Source organism: Balaenoptera physalus, assembly GCF_965194825.1.
Source record: "Balaenoptera physalus genome assembly, contig: SUPER_1_unloc_22, whole genome shotgun sequence".
NCBI lineage: Eukaryota > Metazoa > Chordata > Mammalia > Artiodactyla > Balaenopteridae > Balaenoptera > Balaenoptera physalus.
Window position 1 is genome coordinate 83,022 of NW_028126577.1, and position 17,300 is coordinate 100,321.

At 38.6% G+C, this 17,300-nt stretch overlaps 1 pseudogene across 1 annotated transcript in view; it reads left to right on the forward strand.

The window, feature by feature from the left end:
• The window catches only part of LOC309650468, a 99,503-nt pseudogene that overhangs the window by 65,079 nt on the left and 17,124 nt on the right, over window positions 1-17,300 (forward strand). The window lies entirely within an intron of this gene.

Genomic DNA, 17,300 nt, shown 5'->3' on the forward strand with positions numbered 1-17,300 from the left:
CAATGTAGAGTGACCGCTGTCCTGGTTTGCCAGGGACTTCCCCTGTGTGAGCACTTAAAATCTCATCCTGGCAAACCCCTTAGCCTTGGGTTTGAAAAACTTAGGGAATAACATGAAATTTAGGGGAAACATGATCTAGGTTTTGGGCAAGTCACAAGTGCTAATTAAAGCTAAGCAAGTATGGACAACATCTAGCCTCCTTTACCCCTTTGCGGGGAGGTAAATCTTGATTGGGTGAGAGGACTTATTGTTAAGAGATCTTTGTAGAAACATCCCCTTCTGCTTAGTCCGCTGGTTCTCGGTTCTGGCTAGACATTGGCATCGTCTGAGGAGAGTTAAAATGATTGTATTGGTCTAGCATGACCAACCGTCGGTGTGAGGGTTTTTAAAAAGTGCTTCAGAGGATTCTAATGTGCAGCCAAATTTAGGTGCCACTGCTTAAGCTTTTGAACCGCTGCTACGTATTTTCACCTCATCTTGCTGTGAGAATATCCAACTGTAGTTGAGGTTTGTTTTTTTTCTTTTTCTTTTTTTAACTGTCTTATTATAAGATTTACTGTCTTAAATAAGATTGAATGTACAGAAACTCCTGCTAGTCCATCTGGTATAGCTGGATACCCGGAGTAATATCGTTAAGATATGTACCATTTAAGTATTGTGACTGGCCTTTTAAAAATTAACATATGCATTAAATTAGTATTGATAGTATAGATCTCTTTCGAAGTTGTCATGTTGGGGAGCTATACCTCTAATCTGCTGCCATTGCTAAATATCTGGACACCTCTTATTAGGAATTGCTTTAAAAAATCTTTAGGGATTAAAACCAAGATTGCTGTATTATTTGTACTGGGACCACAAAAACCTCACGAAGTTCCCCTGCTGTACCTTCTACCCCCATCTCTAACCCTTGGCAACTTCTAATCTGTTCTCCATCTCCACAGTTTTGTTATTTTAAGAATAATATGTAAACATAATCATGAATTACTTAATCTTCGGAGATTGGCTTTTAAAAAATTTTCCCTCGGCATCATTCCCTTGAAGTTCATTTCAATTTTTGCATATATTAATAATTTGTTCCTTGTTGTTGCTCGGTAGTATTCTATCATAAGATTTTATCACAATTTGTTTCAACATTCACCCATTGAAAGACATTTGGGTAGTTGCCAGTTTTCGGCTATTAGAAATAAAACTGCTATGAACATTTATGTGTAAGTTTCTGTGGGAACTTCATTAAGTTTTTGTTTCTTTTGGATAAATGCTCAAGAGTACAATTACTGCATTGTAGGGTGAATCTACTTTTAGGATTAAAAGAGACTGTCAAGCTGTTTCTCAGAGTGGCTAAACCATTTTATTTTCCCACCAGTGATGTGATATAATTTTTCTACGTACTCGCTAGCATTTGATGTTGTCACTATACTTTAATTTTAGTTATTCTCTGATATCTCATTATGGTCTTAATTTGCATTTCCCTGACGGCTAACGATGTTGAACATCTTTTCATGTGCTTCTTTGCCATGTGTATATTCTCTTCCATGAAATGTCTGTTCCTGTCTTCTGACTATTTTCTAGTTGGATTTTTTTAAGTTGTTTGGAGAGTTCTTTGTATATTATAGATACAAGTCATTTGTCTCCTATGGGGTTTTCAAATATGTTTTCCCACTGTGTAATTTGAGTTTTCATCCACTTAAAAGGATCTTCTATGAAGCATTTTTAACTTATTTTGATGAGATCCAATTTATCAGTTTTTGCTTTTATTGATCATACTTTCGGTGTCAAGTCTAAGAATTATTCACCTAGTTCTAGATGCCAAAGATTTTCTCCTATTTTTTTTTTCTAAAACTGTCCTGCTTTTACATTTAAGATTATGATCCACTTTGATTTAATTTTTGTGTAAGATGTGTAAGGTTTAGGTTAAGGTTCATTGTTTGTTTGTTTGTTTTTGTCGAGGGATGTCCAACTGTTTCAGTACCATTTTTTGAAAAGTCTATTCTTCCCTGATAGCTTTTGCACTGCTGTCAAAACCAAGTTAAATGTATTTGTGTCGGTCTATTTCTGGGTTCTCTGTTCCATTCCATTGATCTGTGTATCTACCCTCCATCATTATGGCGAAATCTTGAAATTGGGTAGATTAATTCCTCCCATTTTAATCTTCCTTTACAAATTGTTTTAGCTATTCTTCAGCCTCTTCCTACCATATAAATCTTAGAATAAGCTTGTCTATATCCACAAAAACCTTGAGGGCATTTTAAGAGTAATTGTGTTAAGCCTGTTAACTTGGGGAGAATTGACATCTTTATTATGTTGTGTTTTCTAATCCATGAACAAGGTATGTCTCCCTATTTGTTTGGGACTTTTAAAATTTTCTTCATCAGCATTTTGTAATTTTCAGTATAGAGGTCCTATAAATGTCTTATTGGGCTTCTATTTAAGTATTTATTTAGGTCAGTTGTAAATGGCATCACATATTTTTATTTAAGCTTCTACACATTTGTTATTAATATGTAATTTGATAAAATTGTGTGGATCTTGTACTCTAAAACATTTACAAACGAATATTATTTCTCAAGCTTTTTGTGGATTCCTTGGTATTTTCTCCATTTAGATTATCATCTCATCTTCAGATATAGACAGTTTTAGTTTTCCTTATTCAATATAATAGGATATATTACTATTCAACATTCAGTAGGATATATTCCTTCCTATTCAACATAGTAGGAATAGTTCTTTCATCTTTTAAATAAACTTTTTAAAAATTTAACTGTTAAATTTATCTATTTATTTATTTTTGCTTTATTTTCTTACTAGAACCTCCAGTAATATATTTAATAAAAGTGGTGAGAGCAGATATCGGTGCCTTGTTTCTGATCTTACAGAGAAAGCGTTCAGTCTTTCACAGTTAAATATAATGTCGGTATAGGTTGTTTGTAGATCATCTTTATGAGTTTCAGTATGTTCCTTTTCTATTCCTAGTTTGCTTGGAGTTTTTTTTCTTCTTTTTTTAAAATCATGAATGGGATTGGATTTTATCAAATGCTTTCTCTGCATTAATGATTAGGATCACATGACTTTTCCCCCTTAATCTGTTGGATATGGTAGATTACATTGTTTGATTTTCAAATATTTAACCAACTTTGCATAACTGGAATAAATACCGCTTGGTCATGGTATATTATTCTTTTTATATATTTCTGGATTTAATTTGCTAATATTTGGCTGAGGATTTTTACAGCCAATTTCATAAAAAATACTGGGCTGTAGTTTTCTTCTTTCTATACTGTCCCAGTCTGGTTTTGGTATCAAGGTAATACTGGCTTCATAAAATTAATTAGGAACTGTTCCCTCTACTTCCGTTTCTTATCAAGTCATGTAAAATTGGTGTTAATGCTTTAAGTCTTGGGTAAAAGTGAAACATCTAAGCCTGAATATTTCTTTTGGGAGTTTTTAAATGAAAAATCAGTGTTTCTCATAGTTACAGGAAAATTGAGATTGTCTCTTTCATCTTGGCTGAGTTTTGGTAATTTTGGGTGTAGACGCATTGGTCCATTTCATCCACAGTTTTGAATTTATAGTGTAGACTTGTTCATAATAACGTGTCCCTTATTAACCTGCAGGATATGTCATGGTATCCCTGGTTGCATTTCTGATATCTGTGATTTGTGCCATCTCTCTTTTTATCTTTATCAGTCTTGCTACATCTTTCTTGATTAGATTGTTTATTTTGAAGAACCAGCCTTTTGTTTCATTGATTTCCTCCCCCCCCCCATTTTCCTGTTTTTAGTTTCATGGATTTTTGTTTCATCTTTATTATTTCCTTCTTTCTGCTTGTTTAGTGTTTTTTCCTCTTCCGTTTTTACTATTTTAATATAGAAAATTAGACTATTTCTTTGAAATATTTTCTTTCCCAATTTAGTGCTATAAACTTGCCTTTCAGCATTGCTTTCACTTCATTCCACAAACGTTGATCTGTTATATCTCCATTTTCTTTTATTCTATGCATTTAAAATTTTTTCCTTGACTTTTTACCCATGAGTTATTTGGAATTGTGATGTTTAGTTTTCATGTGATTGAAGATTTTCCTGTTGTCTTTCTGTTATTGATTTCTAGTCTGGTTCCATTATGGCTAGAGAACATACTCTCTCTGATTTTAATTCTTTTAAATCTGCTAATGTTTTTTTATCACCCAGTGTATGGTATATGAGTGAATGTTCCATGGACACTTGAATATGTATTCTGCTTTTATTGAGTGTGTTCTTTAAATGTCAGTTATATCCTGTTGATTGATGATGTTTTCAGTTCTTCCATACCCTTGCTGATTTTTCTCTCTGGGAGTTCTATAAATTGCTGTGTTGAAGTCTCAAATAATAATTGTGGATTTGAAATTTTCTCCTTTTACCTTTTTCAGTGTTTGCTTCATGTGTTTTGAAGTTCTGTTGTTTGGTGCACACGCATTTAGTATCACTAGGTCATCTAGGTGGATTATTCCTGTTATCTTTATGTAATGACCCTCTTTGCCCCTAATAATTTCCTTTGCTCTGAAATCTACTTTATCTGATATTAATATAGCCATTTCTGCTTTTTCTGATGAATGTTCACATGATATACCTTTTTCATCCTTTTACTCTGAACTACCAATATCATGATGTTTAAAGTAAGCTTCTTATAGACAGTATATAGTTGGATCATGCTTGTGATTTTTTCATCTACTCTTCCAATGTCTGTCTTTGACTTGGCTATTTAGATCATTTACAGTTAATGTAACGATTGCTATGTTAAAGATGAGGTCTAGCATTTTATTTTTTTTATGTTTATTTTTTATTTTATTTTTTTCACACACACACACACTGTATTTTATTTTTACAAGAGATAAATAGACTGACAACAAGCATTCTACATGGATGACCACAACAAAAGCAACAATGATTGCAATTACCAAACATGAAACACACTCATGCTATGTCATAATATTGACATTCAGTCCAGTAATCCTCCACTGTAACAGCTCCTTTACTTTGCAGTGAAAATTGATTTGTATATTCTTTGCCTCTGAGTCCTTGTGAGATTTTTTTTTAATTCAGACGGAAAGTCACAAAAATTATACTCATCCTCATCAGTTCACTCAGTCCCATGTAATTAAATTTTTTTTCATCTTGATCTTTTGTTAGCACTTTTATGAGTTCATCAGTTTTTCATTAGAGTTCTGAAAATGCTTATTCATTCAGTTCAGTAGTACAGTCAGTTACCAGAAACCTGTACTTGTCAGAGTCTTTTCCATGAATTTCTTGAAGATGAAACCCTTTTATAGGAACATATTTGCCAAAGCATCAGAGTACACCCAGAACTGTCTGTAAATGAGAAAAGACTTAAAAATGACCACAGTTAAAGATTTGATGAAAGTTCATAATAATGCAGTTGACAAGAAAATTAGTTATTTCTGAGATATACATTTTAAAGTAATAACTAGGATTATTACTTATAACATTATACCAGAACATATAAGATTTTTAGAAATTTCATGTAATGTCTGAAACATTTATATTAACATATTTCCATACATATTTCAATACAAATACAAATATAAGATTTTTAGAAATTTCATGTAATGTCTGAAACATTTATATTAACATATTTCCATACAAATAACCCAATGAAAGTTTAGTATTAGTTGTTTTGTTTGTTTGTTTTTTTATACTGCAGGTTCTTATTAGGCATCAATTTTATACACATCAGTGTATACATGTCAATCCCAATCGCCCAATTCAGCACACCACCATCCCCACCCCACCGCAGTTTACCATTTTATTTTTTGTTTTGTCTTTTACCTCAGTTTCTCAATCCTGTGTTTCTCTTATTTTGCCTTCTTGTGGGTTACTTAAACATTTTTTAATAAGTCCATTTTAATCTAATTTATTTATAATCGTTTGTGGATACTGTTTGTATAGTTTTCTTAGTGGTTGCTTTTGGCATTACACTATACATATGTAACTTATCATAGCCTACTGGAATCAGTGGTTTATTACTTCAAGTGAAGTTTCAAAATTTTACTTCCATTTAGGTCTCTTAATAGTCCCCAGTTTTAAAGTATGATTTTCTGTAGTATTTCCTTTATATACATTGAGAACCACATCAGATGGTGTCATAATTTTTGCTTTGACCATCAGAGGGAATTTAAGAAACTCATGAGGCTAATGATAGTCTCTTATATTTATCCCACTTGTTTTCACCCATTCCATTGTTCCCCTTTTCTTTCTGAAGTTGCCAGTCTTCTGTTATTTTTTTTTATGTTTGCATAACAGTAGGTGATATCTGGGCTTTCCAGTGCCATTGGATATGAGTTTCAGGAAACACTGAGCCTGGCTCACTTAATGCTACTGAGTTGGAGGGTTTGTATACGTTGGGCCTGTTGGCACAGCAGATGCTAGCAGATTAGACTAATGCTGATGGGACTAGTGCCACAGGAGGATGCATTCCCATTCAGGCTATGCTGCTGCTACAGTAGATCAAATCCCCCTCTACCCCAAGTGTGGGGCAGTGACCTGCTGCTGTCACTGCTTCTTTATTAGGCTGCTTTCGCCTCAGGTGTGTGGTGGGATCCCTTGGAAGCTGCTGCTGCTGTCAATCACAGGGTTAAATTCATTTTAGAAATACTTAAATATAAATATATAGCCTGGCTCTTGTAGGACCTCTGTATTTGTTTTTTTATTGCTTTCATACGAATTACCACAAATTGAGTGACTCAAAACATCGTAAATTTATTACCTTACAAGTCTGACATTGGTCTCAATTGAGTAAAGTAAAAGTGTTGGCAGGATCGACAGATGAATGGATAAAGCTGTGGCACATATATACAATGGAATATTACTCAGCCATAAAAAGAAATGAAATTGAGTTATTTGTAGTGAGGGGGATTGACCTAGAGACTGTCATACAGAGTGAAGTAAGTCAGAAAGAGAAAAACAAATACCGTATGCTAACACATATATATGGAATCTAAAAAAAAAAGAAAAAAATGGTTATGAAGAACCTAGGGGCAGGACAGGAATAAAGACTCAGCCATAGAGAATGGACTTGAGGACACAGGGAGGGGGAAGGGTAATCTGGGATGAAGTGAGAGAGTGGCATGGACATATATATACTACCAAATGTAAAATAAATAGCTAGTGGGAAGCAGCCACAAAGCACAGGGAGTGGAATCCTGCAGTGTTTGCTGATGGGTCATTTTGGAAGAGCTGACTTTCAGTCTGAAGCTCTGCCTGTTTGCATCTGAAGAATCTGCATTTAAGGAGAGGGTGTATGAGGAAGGGGGTGTATGAGGGACAAAGGTGTCCTGGGTGCAGATGAGCCAGGACCTGACCAGCTGCCTTTTGGGTCCTCTGGTCCCATCTCTTGGTCTGTGCCTCATCTGCATCATCACTGTCCCCGCTGGCACCCCTGGGGTGTTGCTGTCTGAGTGAGATTTCCCTGGTGCCCCTGCTCTCCTCCCCTCCTCCTGCTGGTTGGGGAGGGAACTGCTTGTTGTGTGGTCTGTACTCCTGAGGCACGAAGGACCCTGTAGCATGGACCTGCAGAGTGTGGGATGTGGTCCCAAGAGCATGGGGCCCACATAGGACACAACATCGGGGCATGACCAGTATTAGGGCTGCCTCATCACTGACAGGGAATGTTGTCCAGATCGTGCTCGGGAGGGTGTGGTGGGTGGCCTGGGACCCTAGAGGCCCCATTCCTATCCTGGAGCTTGGAGAGTGCATCCCCATGGGCTCCAGATTCACCCCATATCTCAGCCATATCCCTCTGTCCTGTCTTTGAACTCAGGAAAACGAGTTCTCTTGTCCACAACATAGGCCTGGTCCTGTTGGTATTAGGATTCTTTAAGTTAGGCATCCTGGGATAGCTCTTTTTAGGCCTGAGAAGGAACAACTCAGGAGTGTACAACAATTTCAGATGAAACTAATATTCAATGACTATCTCTAACTACTCGGTTGTTGACTTCTATTAGTCATTATTCTCCTGGTTTTAGCTCTGATGTGGGGATTACAGAGGAGTCAACATTTAAATCTTCATAATCTGTGTATTTGTAGCTTCAGTATCATTACTGACCCATAGTTTTTTATGGTTTGGGAAGAGTTATTGATTTCATGTGTCATGTAAAGGATTCACAATGATGATAGGGCAATTAAGATTACAATAATGGCTAGTAAATTGTTCACATTTTCTCTACCTGTGCATCTATTGTATGCAAGTGAGTTAGTTTAGATGTCAATATTAGTGAAATGATATAGAGGACTAGAGAACTTATTTTAAAAATCACTATTAATGTGTGATGATGAAAATGTAAAAGTTCTTCCATAATCGGTGATGTTGTATCTTGAGAGCCTAGATGAAAGTGATATGCCTTAGTAATATACAGGATTTTAGCCTATGATTTAACTTTGACAAAGCTACATCACTTTTTACTTTTATCTCATTTATTGAGAAAGACATAATTGTTATGGTGTTGGCTTGAAACTGGTTGAAAAGGACTTGAGTCCTTCCTTATTTCACATTTACATAGGTAGGATCTTGAAACATAGGATATGGTGGAGGGCATTCGTGTAACCATTCTAGGTTAGGAGTAGCAATTTCCACTGCTAAGACTTCTTGTTTAGATGCAAATGCTTTTCAAAGTATGAAGATTATTAGCATTACTGCTGCTACGGAGATGAATGAGCCTAAAGATAAAATATTTCATGTTGTGTGTGCCTCAGGGTACTCAGACTAACGTAGTGACATCCCTGAGAGGCCAAGAAAGTGCTGCAGGAAGTCATATTTACTACTACAAATATACTTGTGAAGTGAATTTTTGCTCATGCTGAGTTAACTGTATAACCTGAGAATAGTGGGAATCAGTGTAGGAAGCCTCCTATAATAGTGAAGACTGCTCCCATGGACATTAGGTCACGGAAGTGTGCTACTACATAGTATGTATCCTGGAGGACAATGTCTGGGGATGAGTTGGCTAAGATGATTCCTGTCAAACCACCTACTGTAAAAAGAAAAACTAAAGCCTAAAACTCATAGTATAGTGGGAGGTCATATAATATTACCTCCGTGAACAGTTGCTAACCAGGGACTTCCCTGGTGACGCAGTGGTTATGAATTCGCCTGCCAATGCAGGGGACATGGGTTCGAGCCCTCGTCTGGGAAGATTCCGCATGGCGCGGAGCAAAAAGCCCATGCACCACAACTACTGAGCTGCCCTCTAGAGCCTGCAAGCCACAACTACTGAAGCCCACGCGCCTAGAGGCCGTGCTCTGCAACAAGAGAAGCCACTGCAATGAAAAGGCCGTGCACCGCAACCAGAGAAAGCCCACGTGCAGCAACCAAGACCCAACGCAGCCAAAAAAAAAAAGAAACGAGAAAGAAAACTTAAATAAAGAGTTGCTAATCAGCTAGATACTTTTACTCCTGTAGGGATAGAAGTAATTACGGTAGCTGATGCAAAGTATGCTCCTGAGTCGACAGCTATCCCTATGGTAAACATATGATGGGCCCACAAGAGAAATCCTAAAAAGCCAGTGGACGTGACTCATACTAGTCCCAAATAGCTGAAAGGCACTTTTTGTCCTAAATAGTATGTAATGATATGTGAGATTATAACAAAGCCTGGTAGGCCATGAATACAGACTTCAGGGTGACCAAAGAGTCAGAATAGGTGTTGGTATAGGATTCAGTCTCCTCCTGCAGGGTCAAAGAAAGTAGTGTTTAGATTTCTGTCTCTTAACAATATGGCAATTCTGGCTGCTCAGACTGAGAGTGGTAATTATAGTAATATGGCTATAGTTGGGAAAGATTAAACAAATACTGGTGTTTGGTATTGGGATATGACTGATAGTTTTGTATTAAAGACTATAGTAATAAAAGTAATAGCACCAAGAATTGAAGAGACACCTGCTAAATGTAAGGAGAAAATGGTTAGATCGACAGAGGCTCCTTCATGGGCCAGATTGCAGGCTAGAGCTGAATATAGGGTTCCACTTGTACCAGAACCAGCTTCTACTATTGGTGATATGAGTAAGAGTAAGAATGATGGGGGAAGTAGTCAAAAGTTTATATGATGTACTGGGGGAAATGCTACCTCAGGTGCCCCAGTTATTAGTGGCCCAAGTCAGTTTTCAAATCCTGAAATCATAATGGGTACAACTATAAAGAAAATTATTACAAGTGCAGGGACTGTTATGACTACCTTACAGATTTGGGCATCTCCAAGTAGCGCTCCAGGTTAGCATAGGTCAGCCAGGATTAATATACTTAAGGCGCTGCCTGCTACTCCAGCTCAAGCACCAAATAGTAAAGATAAAATGCCGATATCTTTGTGATTTGTTGAAAATAATCAGCAGTGTATGAACAGAGGTAAAATGACTGAGCTAGCATTCGACTGTAAATCTAAAGACAGAGATTGAGCCCTCTTTCTGGCAAACCCTGTGGTGAATCAACAGATTGAATTGTAACTTGAGAGAAGCAGCTTCAATTCTGCCGGTGATTTTCCTGCCTTTTTTTTTCTTCTTTTTTCTTTCTCAAAGGGAGGAGAAGTAGATTGAAGCCAGTTGACTAGAGGATTTGCCTGTTAACTAAAATTTCCTGGGGTTAAAACTCATCAATCTCGTAAGGATTTGGCTTAATTACAGTGTTTGCTTTGCATTCAATTGATATAGGAGAAAGTCCTGCAGTCCTTATTTTTAGAAATTAAGTAAATTGTACTTGTTTAGGGTTTTGAAAGCTCTTGGTCTAAGCTAACCTAAATTCCTAGTCCAGCACTGATAGGATGGGTGTTATGGGTAGTAATCGTGTGGCTATTATGATGAGTAATGATAGGAAAGTTATTTGTTTTGTATGTTCAAATTGTTGTACTTTTGTGTTGTTTAATGAAGGGAATATAGTTAGTGATGTGGGTTATGTTAGCTGCAAGTAGAAGTATATGCTGAGGACTGCTGTGATGGCTATTAGTGTTGGTAGAATGATGTTATCATTTTTGTTATCTCTTGGATAATTATTCATTTGGGTCAAAACCCTGATAATGGTGGGCGACCTCCTAATGACACTATAATGCTGAGGATAAGGATCCTGATGGGAGGTGTTTTATCTCATGTGTGTGATAATGATACCCTTGTAGTACATGATCTGGGTATAAATAGGAAGAAGATAGTGTTGTTATGATATAAATTAGTATGTTTAGGATTGTTATACTTGGAATATACATTATAATAGCTGTTATTCATCCTATATGGGCAACTGATGAGGAGGCTGTAATTTTTTCCAGGTGAGTATGGCTAAGTCTGCCTCAGCGTCCAACTATGATTTATAATATCACTATGATTAACAGTATGTTTAGGTTGATGGATGGTGACATGTGGTATAAAACTGATAGGGGTGCAATTTTGTCATGTTGATAGCATCAGGCCTGCTGTTCATGGAATGCCTTGAGTTACTTCGGGCACTCAGAAGTGAAATGGGGAATGTCCTACTTTTGTGACAAGGACGATTGTCATGATAGTGGATGCTGCTGGATTAAAGATTTTTGTAATCCATTGTGTTCTTTGACCAGAGTATATTAGATTAATGATAATAGCCATTATAAGTAGTATTGATGTGGTGTATTGTTTTAGAAAATATTTGTTGGATGCTTCTGTAGCTTATGGGTTCATGTTTTTTATTAGAATGGGGATACCATTAACCAGTGTGAGCTTGTTACTACAATTATATTTCCTGAAATAATGGTCAGTAGAATGATAGTAAAAAACAATGAGAGTTTATTAGTACAGGAAGGATATACAACAATATTTTGGGGGTATGGGCCTTGAAGCTTTCTTAGAGAACCTTACTATATAGCATTGTGGTGTAATGTGGTAGCATGGAGAATGTAAAATTCTTAGAAATAAGTTCAATTCCAGGAATAAGCGCATTTAAACCTCTATCATTTACTTTATCAAAGTAACTCTTTAGTCAAACATATTTCTTAAGTTTGCTGTGGGTTGCCTGGTATGATGACAGGTAGTGAAAACTCTCATATACATAGGGCTAATGTTAGTAGTAAAAAGATTTTTTATAAGAGATGTATACGTTGATCATATCAAAATTGTGGGTAGGATGCTCGAATTCATCGAAAGGAGATTGTTAGATGTGTTTTAATGATGACTTGGGCTGTATATAATTCTGGCACGTAGGGATTGTCGAATGCTCCTAAAAATAGAATGTTGTGGAAATGTTTATTATAAGGAAATTGACATATTCTCTAGGAAGGACGGGGTGAATGGGCCTGCTACATTTTCTACATTGAAGACATAGACAGGTTTTGATTCTACTTCTGTTAAATCAAGTGGGGCTTCATTGGATTTCTGCTACTGCGGAGATAATCAAATTCTGGGTAGGGGTCAGGAGAAAATTAGTCATAGGTGTTCTTGTGTAATAATTACTGTTGAAAGTGTAAATGATCCATTTAGCATTAGGACTGAGAATAGAATAACTGCCAGCAAGACTTCATATGAGATTGTCTGTGCTACTGTCCGTAGAGCTCCAGTGAGTGAGTATTTTGAATCTGAAGCTCAACCAGATCAGAGGATGGAATAAATGGCTAGGCTTGATATGGCTAATATAAATAGTATGCCTACATTTATATCAATTAGTGGATAAGATATGGGAAGAGGAATTCATGTTGTGAGAGCCAGGGTTAAGGCTAGCATTGGGGCAATAATATATAAATTGATGATGTTGATGGTCATGGTGGTTCTTTAATAAATAATTTGAATGTCTCAGTAATGGGTTGTAATAATCCATAGGGGCTGATGACTTTTGGCCCTTTCTGGATTTGTATATAGCCTAGGATTCTCCATTTAGTTAATATGAGGAATGCTATGGTGAATTAAATTGGGTACTTTGTGAAAGAATGTTGATTATAAATATATTCTTAGGAAGAGAACTTGAACCACTGCAGATAAATGTTTCAGTTTTACCTAATTACCGGGCTCTGCCACCGTAACAAACCCTGTTCTACAGTAGGGTATGTATAAATTAACTGAATGTAGATTATATCATCATTTAGTTTGAAGACATTTTGTAAAGTAAGCCGTATTGCTCTTGTCCTTTCATACTGGAAGAAATCTGCAATAGACAGAAACCAACCAGGATGACTCCAGTCTGAACTCAGATCACGTGAGACTTTAATCGTTGAACAAACAGACAATTAATAGCAGTTATACCATTGAAATGTCGTGATCCAGCATCAAGGTCATAAAACATATTGCTGATATGAACTCCAGAATACAATTACTCTGTTATCCCTAGTAAAACTTGTTCCGTTGATCAGTGGTTTAGAAGAACAGGTGATAAAGCATTTTGACTAGCTGGTCTAGATTTTAATCACTCAGAGGCAGTTTTATTCTCCAAAAAATAAATGGCGCACGGGCTCAAGGCACACCGGCTTCAGTACTTGTGGCACGCAGGCTCAGTAGTTGTGGCCCACTGGCTTAGTTGCTCCGTGGCACGTGGGAAATTCCCAGACCGGGGATCGAACAGGGTCCCCTGCATTGGCAGGCGAAATCCTAACCACTGCATCACCAGGGAAGTCCCAGAATCGCAGTCTCCCTTTTAATATACCTTAAGCCCAAAGAATCCATGGAAAATTGTTACAGAAAATAAGACAAAAAAATATTGTAAGGACTATAACAGAAGCATATAATACACAGTTCATATAGACACATCCCAAGCAGTTACAAAGTATATTAAAAGGGAGGCTGCGATTTTAAAAGAATAAGATAAATTATACCCACAAACTCCCAGTCTTTCCTGAAACATTGCAATCTGAAACCCTATTGTAGGAAGCAGAAGATTCCAGGAGACATTCTACAAATGAAGGACTCTAAACCCTGTGGTTGGAAAAGGAATTCTGGAAGGAAGGTATCCTCACCCAAGGAGAGCAGGTTCCTATACTTCTCTAACATCACACCCCTGTAGAATTCCCATTGATCTTGGTCCAGGCATTGTCACTCCTCTTGAGAGAAATCTATGGCCACATCCTGGAATGGCAGCAGTCCCTGAAATTAAAAGTACACATGCCATGTGGCCATGGGAAGAGTTCATAATGTGACCCAAGAAGAAAACAGCAAGTTAAGAGAACTGGTTTTAATTATAGAAGACTGTCTTCAATTATCCACTAATATATATATATTTACAAAGTAACTTTCTCTACCTTATTTGTAACTACAAGAAAAGAGTATGGCATGTGATCCACAAAACCAGTGTAGAGACTATACTTATCTGGAAAAGAAATGATAGAATGATGGTTTCAACACAGGCATATGCATTTTTGAGTGTTTTATTTATATCAAACTGGATAAAATGTGTGTATTTCTCAGACAGAAAAGACATGTCGAGGTAGAAATGTACCTTTCAACTATTCATGGGTACACAAGTACACTGGGGAGATTTTAAAAGTGCAGATCGTGATTCAGTAGGTCTGGTGGGCCTGAGTTCTGTTTTTTCCTCAAGCTCATTTTTAACTAGTGATGCCACAGTCTCTGATTCATTAACCACAGTTGGGAATAGCAGAGACATAATTAGAAAGGTAAAAATTCATATTTAACTTTGAACTTAAAGTGTTTTATGGATTTTACACCTTTAATAGAATAGTAAGCACAGCAGCAACAATCATTTGTGAATATTTACTATAGACTGTGTATCTTTCTTTCTTGTGTAGGATTCCAGGAAAAAGGCCTGGGCTGCGGCCACAGTGGGCCGGCCCCCCAGGCCGGGCCGCCCCTCCAGGACCCCCAGAAGGGCTCCTGGAGGCTCCAGGCGGCTTCTCCCCCGGCGCCACCCTCCCTCCCGGAAGGCCTGGGGGCAGAGCGGTCCCACCTCCTCGCCCAGAACGGATCCCGCGTTTCCGCAGAGCTGGAACTCCCGGCTCGGGGTCTCTTCCCTCCGCCGTCACTGAAGTGCCCCGGAGCCCGAAGGGAGGGCGGCCTCACTGAGGCTGCCGGCTCTGGAGGGGCCCCGGCGGCCAAAGCCGCGACAGTCCTGGGGATCGCGGGCCGGGTAAGTGGGCGCCAACCCTCCTCCTGGTCTGGTGCCCGGGCGTCAGTGCAAGACCAGCTTCTGAGGGGCAGGGGTTCGCTGCCACCCGCCGCTGCTGTGCAGAAAGAGCGGCCCCCAGCGTTCTGGTCCCGGGGAACTTCGGTCCCTCCTCTCGCCCCTGCCCTCGGCCTGGCTCGCGGGGCCTGGTGGGCGTGGGGAGTGGGTCGGCCTGAGCGTCCTGAGGGGAAACGGGGAAAGGGAGGCGCAGGGTCCGGTTGGAGCGTCAGCGCCCCTCCTCCTGACTGCGGGGAAAGCAGCTGAAAACGCATCCCCAGGCTCGGAGGTCCCTTGTTCAGCCGAGTCTCTCTGCGCTCCTTCCTCCCTGAGCTAAAGTACTGGGGGGAGGGGACAGGGGAGGGGAATGGCGCAGGTAATGGGGAACATCAAAAGGTGATTGTTAACTAAGGAAAACCAGCTCTCCCAAGGTGAGGAATGTAGCGCTTTTCTTTGTATGGGAAGATGCAAGCGTCTGGGCTCACTGAAATCATTCCTTTGATATGCACCTCAGCTCGCTGGGGCCAGCATTCTGTATTTGCATATCCTGAGTTCCTCAGGGCCTGCTGGCTCACACTGGAGGGCTGCAAGTGCTGATGTCTGTGACATCCTTTTTTTACTGATATGGCAAGAAATATTCCATTTCTTACAGGCTTGAGGGGCAGAGAGTGAAAAAGAGTAGGAGAATCTCACTCAGCATGTAATTTGGCATATATATATATATATATATATATATATATATATATATATATATATATATATATATATATAATATTTATATTTAACTGTGCTAATAGAGACTCTCAATTCCAATCAATTTGTACTACTGCCCTCTATGTATTAATTTCATCAGTATCATATAAAAAATGCCTATAAAGTTGACATAATCCATTTAAACAGGATAATTATTTTTAAAGGAAACATAATAGAAATATAACAACAAAACCCTTACCACCAAAGGCTGTGTGTGGAACAACCTAAATATATGTTCCATTGTTAAAATATTGAAAGATGTATTCAGTAGAAATATCAACAAAATGAAAAATAATAAGGGCAGCGGAATGCTGAAATATTGTATCTTTATCATTAAAGTGGCAGAAAATCATTTATTAGTAGGCAGTGAGGGCAGAGGATGCCTGATTTTTATATCTTTTTCATATTTGTGCAGTTGTTTCAGCAAGTAACTTAAAGAAAAGATGGAAAAACAAGGAGGTTTGTGCCTGAGATCATGTTGATGTGAAACCAGGGATGGCCACCTTGTGCCAGGTGCGTGAAGTTTACCTGGCCAGGTAGACCGCAGAGCTCCTGAGAAGCCAGGGTTGGAATTCTTCTGCTGGTTGCCCCTTAGCTTCTGTGACTTGATTGATTTTGAGTCATGTTGGGGGATAGACCTGATCACAGGAAATGGGTGGAAATAGAGTGATTTGGGGAGCAGCTAACGACATTCATCACAGCTCATGGCCTGATTGAATTTTAAAAAACAGGAAAACAAATGCTTCTTATGGAATCAGAGAATGTGAGGGGTGGACAATCCCAGAAAATGAGAAACACCCATCCCATTTTCCAGATGAGAAAACAGAGGCCCAGCAAGGTGAAATCCCTCACCCAAGTTGCACCTCTCTCTCCTCCCCACTACATGGTTCATGAAAGTAGGACTCTTCCTGTCTTGATCACTGCTGAACTCCAAACAGGGCCAGGCATCTAGCAGCTGCTTCAAAAATTTTGGTTGGGCTTCCCTGGTGGTGCGGTGGTTGAGAATCTGCCTGCCAATGCAGGGGACGCGGGTTCGAGCCCTGGTCTGGGAAGATCCCACATGCCGCAGAGCAACTCGGCCTGTGAGCCACAATTACTGAGCCTGCGTGTCTGGAGCCTGTGCTTGGCAACGAGAGGCCACGATAGTGAGAGGCCCGTGCACCGCGATGAAGAGTGGCCCCCGCTTGCCACAACTAGAGAAAGCCCTCGCACAGAAACGAAGACCCAACACAGCCATACATACATACATACATACATAAATAAAAAGAATGTAAGCAGACAAGAATAGCATTAAAAAAAAATTTGGTTGACTGGATGAACAACGCTATTTCTTTCTTTCTCACTCTTATTCAGGACTGTGCCAAGAACTCCCCAGGTTGCAATGTAATTCGATAAATGTAAATATTAATTGAGTTTTGGTGTGATGAGGGCTTAGGCTTTGAAGGTTACAG